The sequence below is a fragment of the Melanerpes formicivorus genome, unplaced genomic scaffold (assembly GCF_026170545.1).
Source record: "Melanerpes formicivorus ecotype bairdi unplaced genomic scaffold, bMelFor1.0.p_v2 SCAF_373, whole genome shotgun sequence".
Lineage (NCBI taxonomy): Eukaryota > Metazoa > Chordata > Aves > Piciformes > Picidae > Melanerpes > Melanerpes formicivorus.
Genome location: NW_027142725.1, coordinates 37,501 through 45,000, shown reverse-complemented (window position 1 = coordinate 45,000; position 7,500 = coordinate 37,501).

Below are 7,500 nucleotides of genomic sequence, written 5' to 3'. Positions count from 1 at the left end.
AGCCGGTTGCGGTAGACCGGTCCCCGAACCCTGCCCCAGCGCCGGGGGGGAGGTGGAAAGGGGAGGATGCGGCAAGGCACGCGCCGGGCCGCTAACGCCACGGCTCCCCCCCGCTCGAGCCGCTCGGGGCTGGGGGAACGAGGACGACACCTCACACGCGACGGGAAGCGAAGTGGAAAGGAAGACCGCCCTTGCCCTGCCGGCCGGGGGCCCTTTCCGACGCGACCCGAAAGGCCTCATCGATCAACAAGGACAGAAGGAAAGGAAGCCAGCGGAGGCCCCACGGCCTCGCTCTTCTGGGACAGACACAGCCACGCGCACCCGCCACCGCCCTCGGGAGCAGCCAGCAGGCACGGGGCTCGGCGTGCGGGCAACACGCCGGAGGAGCAAACGGGGCGCCCTCCAGAGATGGGGGGGGGGCAAGCTGCACCGGGCCGCACCGGCTCACAGGGCACCTCTGCCTCCCCGAAATGTGGGCTTGCATTTTCCCTCAAGCTGCACCGAGTTACATCTCCATCACGGGGCGCCCCTCTGGAGCCAGGAGGAAGCCGTGCTGGGGCACCGGCTTGCCCTCCTCCCCCCATGCCGGGCTCCATAGCGTACGAGTGGCCAGTCACCGCCGCTGGCTTTTCCCTTAGATGCCGTGCCCCCGCGGGCTGCGGCTTTGGCCATGGGGGGGAACCCCCGTGAAGAGGGTCCAGTGCTGGGAACTCTCTCTGCCCCTTACCGGGCTCTCTCTCGCCGTGCCTGGACGGGCTTGCTTTCCATTCTTGGCGGGACCGACGCCGGCACCACATCTCCCCGGCTTTCTCTGCCCCCGTGCCCCACCGGGCAAACTTCGCTTCGGGGGTTCCACACTTCGGCAGTGGCCGGCGCCAGCCACTCGTCAACTTTTTTTCTTTTCCCCGCTTTCGTTGCCGAGCCCGGGCTGGGCTCCGGCTCACGGACGAGCGAAACCCATCCAACACCGCTGAGGGTGCGCCAGCGGCCGCTCCAAACCGCCGCGCCTTTGTTCGGGCCCCGCGGGTCCCCTCTCTGACCCGGGCGAAAGCCACCGAGAAGCCAGACGGACCCCTGCCCAGCCGCCTGGCGGGTGGCTTGGAGCAGCCGCTCGGCAGCGCTGCCCTGGGAGTGCTCGGCGTCGCTTGTTCCCTCATATACGGAACTGGAGGGCCGTCAGCTCCGCGAGCGCACAACCAGCCGACCTCCGCCCAGCGGCAGGTCGCAGAAATCACGCCGGCTTGTACGATGACGTAGGCGGAGGCAGAGCGCAACAGCGACCCCTTGGCGACAAGCGCGATCTCCGCGGAGAGCACGTCTACTCGCCGAGGGAGAGCACGTCTACTCGCCGAGGGAGAGCACGTCTACTCGCCCAGGGAGAGCACGTCTACTCGCCCAGGGAGAGCACGTCTACTCGCCCAGGGAGAGCACGTCTACTCGCCCAGGGAGAGCACGTCTACTCGCCCAGGGAGAGCACGTCTACTCGCCCAGGGAGAGCACGTCTACTCGCCCAGGGAGAGCACGTCTACTCGCCCAGGGAGAGCACGTCTACTCGCCCAGGGAGAGCACGTCTACTCGCCCAGGGAGAGCACGTCTACTCGCCGAGGGAGAGCACGTCTACTCGCCCAGGGAGAGCACGTCTACTCGCCCAGGGAGAGCACGTCTACTCGCCCAGGGAGAGCACGTCTACTCGCCGAGGGAGAGCACGTCTACTCGCCGAGGGAGAGCACGTCTACTCGCCGAGGGAGAGCACGTCTACTCGCCGAGGGAGAGCACGTCTACCTCCCGCCTGAGGGAGAGCACGGGGGGGGGGGGGACAAAGACAGGCGGCAGCAGCTTCGGTGAACGTCACCCGGGAGGCGACCGGGGCTGTCCCGGGGCAGTCCCGGGAAGCCGGCGTCCGACACAGGGAACCGTCAGCTGCCGGACCGGGGCGAATCCCCGCGGCCACGGCAGGGGTGGGGGCTCGAAGACAGCCGGCAGCCGCTTCGGTGAACGTCACCCGGGAGGAGACGGGGGCCCTCCCGGGACCGTCCCGGGAAGACGACGTTCGGCACGAGATCCCGGCCGCGGCCGGACCGGCTCGAAGCCTCGCGGTCCCGGCAGCAGCCGGAGCCGCTCGCCGCCTCGGGCTCCCGGCCCCCTACAGATCCGGCGACTCGTTCGCGGGCGGCGGGGGGAGGCAGTGGAGGGGGTGCGGGGAGAAGCGGCAGCGGAGGCGGAGGGGGGGGGGGCTCGAAGACAGCCGGCAGCCGCTTCGGTGAACGTCACCCAGGAGGCGATCGGGGCCGTCCCGGGGCCGTCCCGGGATGCCGGCTTCCGGCACGGGGTCCCGGCCGCGGCCGGACCGGCTCGTATCCCCGCGGCTCCGGCAGGGGGGGGGGGGGCTCGAAGACAGCCGGCAGTCGCCTCGGTGAACGTCACCCGGCCGGCGACCGCGGCCGTTCCGGGGCCGTCCCGGGAAGCCTGCGACAGGCACGGGGTCCCAGCCGCGGCCGGACCGACTCGAAGCCCCGCGGCCCCGGCACGGGGGAGGCCCAAAGACTGGCGGCAGCCGCTTCGCTGAACGTCACCCGGCCGGCGACCGGGGCCGTCCCGGGGCCGTCCCGGGATGCCGGCATCCGGCACGGGGTCCCGGCCGCGGCCGGAGCGGCTCGAATCCCCGCGGTCCCGGCAGCAGCCGGAGCCGCTCGCCGTTCGGGCTCCCGGCACCCTACGGATCCGGCGACTCGTTCGCCGGCGGCGGGGGGAGGCAGTGAAGGAGGTGCGGGCAGAAGCGGCAGCGGAGGCGGAGGGGGGGGGGGGGCTCGAAGACAGCCGGCAGCCGCTTCGGAGAACGTCACCCGGCCGGCGACCGCGGCCGTTCCGGGGCCGTCCCGGGAAGCCTGCGACAGGCACGGGGTCCCGGCCTCGGCCGGACCCGCACTGGGTGCCGCCGCCTCGGGCTCTCGGGACGGTATGGATCCGCCGACTCGTTCGCCGGCGGCGGGGGGAGGCAGTGGAGGGGGTGCGGGGAGAAGCGGCAGCGGAGGCGGAGGGGGGGGGGGGCTCGAAGACAGCCGGCAGCCGCTTCGGTGAACGTCACCCGGCCGGCGACCGGGGCCGTCCCGGGGCCGTCCGGGGATGCCGGCTTCCGGCACGGGGTCCCGGCCGCGGCCGGACCGGCTCGAATCCCCGCGGTCCCGGCAGCAGCCGGAGCCGCTCGCCGTTCGGGCTCCCGGCACCCTACAGATCCGGCGACTCGTTCGCGGGCGGCGGGGGGAGGCAGTGGAGGGGGTGCGGGCAGAAGCGGCCGCGGAGGCGGAGGGGGGGGGGGGGCTCGAAGACAGCCGGCAGCCGCTTCGGTGAACGTCACCCGGGAGGCGACCGGGACCGGCCCGGGAAGCCATCGTCCGGCCCCGGATCCCGGCCGCGGCCGGACCGGCTCGAAGCCCCGCGGCCCCGGCACGGGGGAGGCCCAAAGACTGGCGGCAGCCGCTTCGCTGAACGTCACCCGGCCGGCGACCGGGGCCGTCCCGGGGCCGTCCCGGGATGCCGGCTTCCGGCACGGGGTCCCGGCCGCGGCCGGACCGGCTCGAATCCCCGCGGTCCCGGCAGCAGCCGGAGCCGCTCGCCGTTCGGGCTCCCGGCACCCTACGGATCCGCCGACTCGTTCGCCGGCGGCGGGGGGAGGCAGTGGAGGGGGTGCGGGCAGAAGCGGCAGCGGAGGCGGAGGGGGGGGGGGCTCGAAGACAGCCGGCAGCCGCTTCGGTGAACGTCACCCGGCCGGCGACCGGGGCCGTCCCGGGGCCGTCCGGGGATGCCGGCTTCCGGCACGGGGTCCCGGCCGCGGCCGGAGCGGCTCGAATCCCCGCGGTCCCGGCAGCAGCCGGAGCCGCTCGCCGTTCGGGCTCCCGGCACCCTACAGATCCGGCGACTCGTTCGCCGGCGGCGGGGGGAGGCAGTGGAGGGGGTGCGGGGAGAAGCGGCAGCGGAGGCGGAGGGGGGGGGGGGGCTCGAAGACAGCCGGCAGCCGCTTCGGTGAACGTCACCCGGCCGGCGACCGGGGCCGTCCCGGGGCCGTCCGGGGATGCCGGCTTCCGGCACGGGGTCCCGGCCGCGGCCGGAGCGGCTCGAATCCCCGCGGTCCCGGCAGCAGCCGGAGCCGCTCGCCGTTCGGGCTCCCGGCACCCTACAGATCCGGCGACTCGTTCGCCGGCGGCGGGGGGAGGCAGTGGAGGGGGTGCGGGGAGAAGCGGCAGCGGAGGCGGAGGGGGGGGGGGGGCTCGAAGACAGCCGGCAGCCGCTTCGGTGAACGTCACCCGGGAGGCGACCGGGGACCGGCCCGGGAAGCCATCGTCCGGCCCGGGATCCCGGCCGCGGCCGGACCGGCTCGAATCCCCGCGGCCCCGGCACGGGGGAGGCCCAAAGACTGGCGGCAGCCGCTTCGCTGAACGTCACCCGGCCGGCGACCGGGGCCGTCCCGGGGCCGTCCCGGGATGCCGGCTTCCGGCACGGGGTCCCGGCCGCGGCCGGACCGGCTCGAATCCCCCCGGTCCCGGCAGCAGCCGGAGCCGCTCGCCGTTCGGGCTCCCGGCACCCTACGGATCCGGCGACTCGTTCGCCGGCGGCGGGGGGAGGCAGTGGAGGCGGTGCGGGGAGAAGCGGCGGCGGAGGCGGAGGGGGGGCGGGGGGGGACGATAGTGGCGGGGGGCGGGGGGTGCTCGAAGGCAGCCGGCAGCCGGTTCGGTGAACATTCGCCGGGGCGGGGGGGGCGACCTGTCCGTGCCCGGGGCAGCCCCGGGAAGCCGGCAGCCAGCACGGGGTCCCGGCAGCACCTGTTCCCTGCCCTGGGACTTGCCGTGCCCGGCGGCCGGTTGCCGGGTGGGGGGAGCGATGAGAGGCGGGGCGCAGCGGCCGGGGCAGCGCCGGGCCGCAGCGGGGGGCTGGGCGGGTGGGGTAGGCGTCGAGCGGCAAGCCCTCGGCTGCAGCGAATGTTCGGCGGTGCGGGGCGGGGGGGGGACGGGACGACACGTTGGGGGCGCCGAGTCCGAGCCACCCCCGGCCCCAGGGGCGGCCGGAGGGGGAGGCCGGTGCCTGGCCCTGGGAGCTGCTGGGCGCCGGATGGCCGAGGGTGCGTCAGAAGCCGCCCGAGCGGTCGAGCAGGTCCTCCAGAAAGGCCTAGGGTGGCTTCGAGGGCCCCGGGAGCAGTCGAGGGAGGCCTCCAGGCAGGTCTGGAGTGGATGGGAGGCCTTCCAAAGCAGACAAGGGAGCCTGCAGAGCGTGCGGGGGAGGCTTCTGGTGCGGCCTGGGGTGGGACGGAAGCCTGCAGAGCGTGCGGGGGAGGCTTCTGGTGCGGCCTGGGGTGGCTGAGAAGCCTGCAGAGCGTGCGGGAGAGGCTTCTGTTGGGGCCTGGGGTGGCTGAGAAGCCTGCAGAGCGTGCGGGGGAGGCTTCTGCTGCGGCCTGGGGTGGCTGAGAAGCCTGCAGAGCGTGCGGGGGAGGCTTCTGCTGCGGCCTGGGGTGGCTGAGAAGCCTGCAGAGCGTGCGGGGGAGGCTTCTGCTGCGGCCTGGGGTGGCTGAGAAGCCTGCAGAGCGTGCGGGGGAGGCTTCTGGTGCGGCCTGGGGTGGGACGGAAGCCTGCAGAGCGTGCGGGGGAGGCTTCTGGTGCGGCCTGGGGTGGGACGGAAGCCTGCAGAGCGTGCGGGGGAGGCTTCTGGTGCGGCCTGGGGTGGGTCGGAAGCCTGCAGAGCGTGCGGGAGAGGCTTCTGCTGCGGCCTGGGGTGGGTCGGAAGCCTGCAGAGCGTGCGGGAGAGGCTTCTGTTGGGGCCTGGGGTGGCTGAGAAGCCTGCAGAGCGTGCGGGGGAGGCTTCTGCTGCGGCCTGGGGATGGCTGAGAAGCCTGCAGAGCGTGCGGGGGAGGCTTCTGCTGCGGCCTGGGGTGGCTGAGAAGCCTGCAGAGCGTGCGGGGGAGGCTTCTGGTGCGGCCTGGGGTGGCTGAGAAGCCTGCAGAGCGTGCGGGGGAGGCTTCTGGTGCGGCCTGGGGTGGGACGGAAGCCTGCAGAGCGTGCGGGGGAGGCTTCTGGTGCGGCCTGGGGTGGGTCGGAAGCCTGCAGAGCGTGCGGGAGAGGCTTCTGTTGGGGCCTGGGGTGGCTGAGAAGCCTGCAGAGCGTGCGGGGGAGGCTTCTGCTGCGGCCTGGGGTGGCTGAGAAGCCTGCAGAGCGTGCGGGGGAGGCTTCTGCTGCGGCCTGGGGTGGCTGAGAAGCCTGCAGAGCGTGCGGGGGAGGCTTCTGCTGCGGCCTGGGGTGGCTGAGAAGCCTGCAGAGCGTGCGGGGGAGGCTTCTGGTGCGGCCTGGGGTGGCTGAGAAGCCTGCAGAGCGTGCGGGGGAGGCTTCTGGTGCGGCCTGGGGTGGCTGAGAAGCCTGCAGAGCGTGCGGGGGAGGCTTCTGGTGCGGCCTGGGGTGGGACGGAAGCCTGCAGAGCATGCGGGGGAGGCTTCTGGTGCGGCCTGGGGTGGGACGGAAGCCTGCAGAGCGTGCGGGGGAGGCTTCTGGTGCGGCCTGGGGTGGGTCGGAAGCCTGCAGAGCGTGCGGGAGAGGCTTCTGCTGCGGCCTGGGGTGGGTGGGAAGCCTGCAGAGCGTGCGGGGGAGGCTTCTGGTGCGGCCTGGGGTGGCTGAGAAGCCTGAAGAGCGTGCGGGGGAGGCTTCTGGTGCGGCCTGGGGTGGCTGAGAAGCCTGAAGAGCGTGCGGGAGAGGCTTCTGGTGCGGCCTGGGGTGGCTGAGAAGCCTGCAGAGCGTGCGGGGGAGGCTTCTGGTGCGGCCTGGGGTGGCTGAGAAGCCTGAAGAGCGTGCGGGAGAGGCTTCTGCTGCGGCCTGGGGTGGCTGAGAAGCCTGCAGGGCGTGCGGGAGAGGCTTCTGCTGCGGCCTGGGGTGGCTGAGAAGCCTGCAGAGCGTGCGGGAGAGGCTTCTGGTGCGGCCTGGGGTGGGTCGGAAGCCTGCAGAGCGTGCGGGAGAGGCTTCTGCTGCGGCCTGGGGTGGGTCGGAAGCCTGCAGAGCGTGCGGGGGAGGCTTCTGCTGCGGCCTGGGGTCTCTGGGTGGCCTCTAGAGAGGTGCAAAAGACCCTCTGGGTTGGGCTGGGGTGGCTCTTGGACCCCTGCCACACAGTGGAGAGCGGCCTCCGGCCCGCCACCTGTGTCCCTGTGTGCCTGAGTGCCTGTGTCCCTGTGTCCCTGTGTCCCTGAGTGCCTGAGTGCCTGAGTGCCTGTGTCCCTGTGTCCCTGTGTCCCTGTGTCCCTGTGTGCCTGAGTGCCTGTGTCCCTGTGTCCCTGTGTCCCTGTGTCCCTGAGTGCCTGAGTGCCTGAGTGCCTGTGTCCCTGTGTCCTTGTGTCCCTGTGTCCCTGTGTCCCTGTGTGCCTGAGTGCCTGTGTCCCTGTGTCCCTGTCTGTGTACCTGTGTGCGAGAGTGTCCGGCACGCCACCCAGCGGCGGCGGGCAAGCAGGTAGGCGGGTGGGCGGGCCGGCGAGGG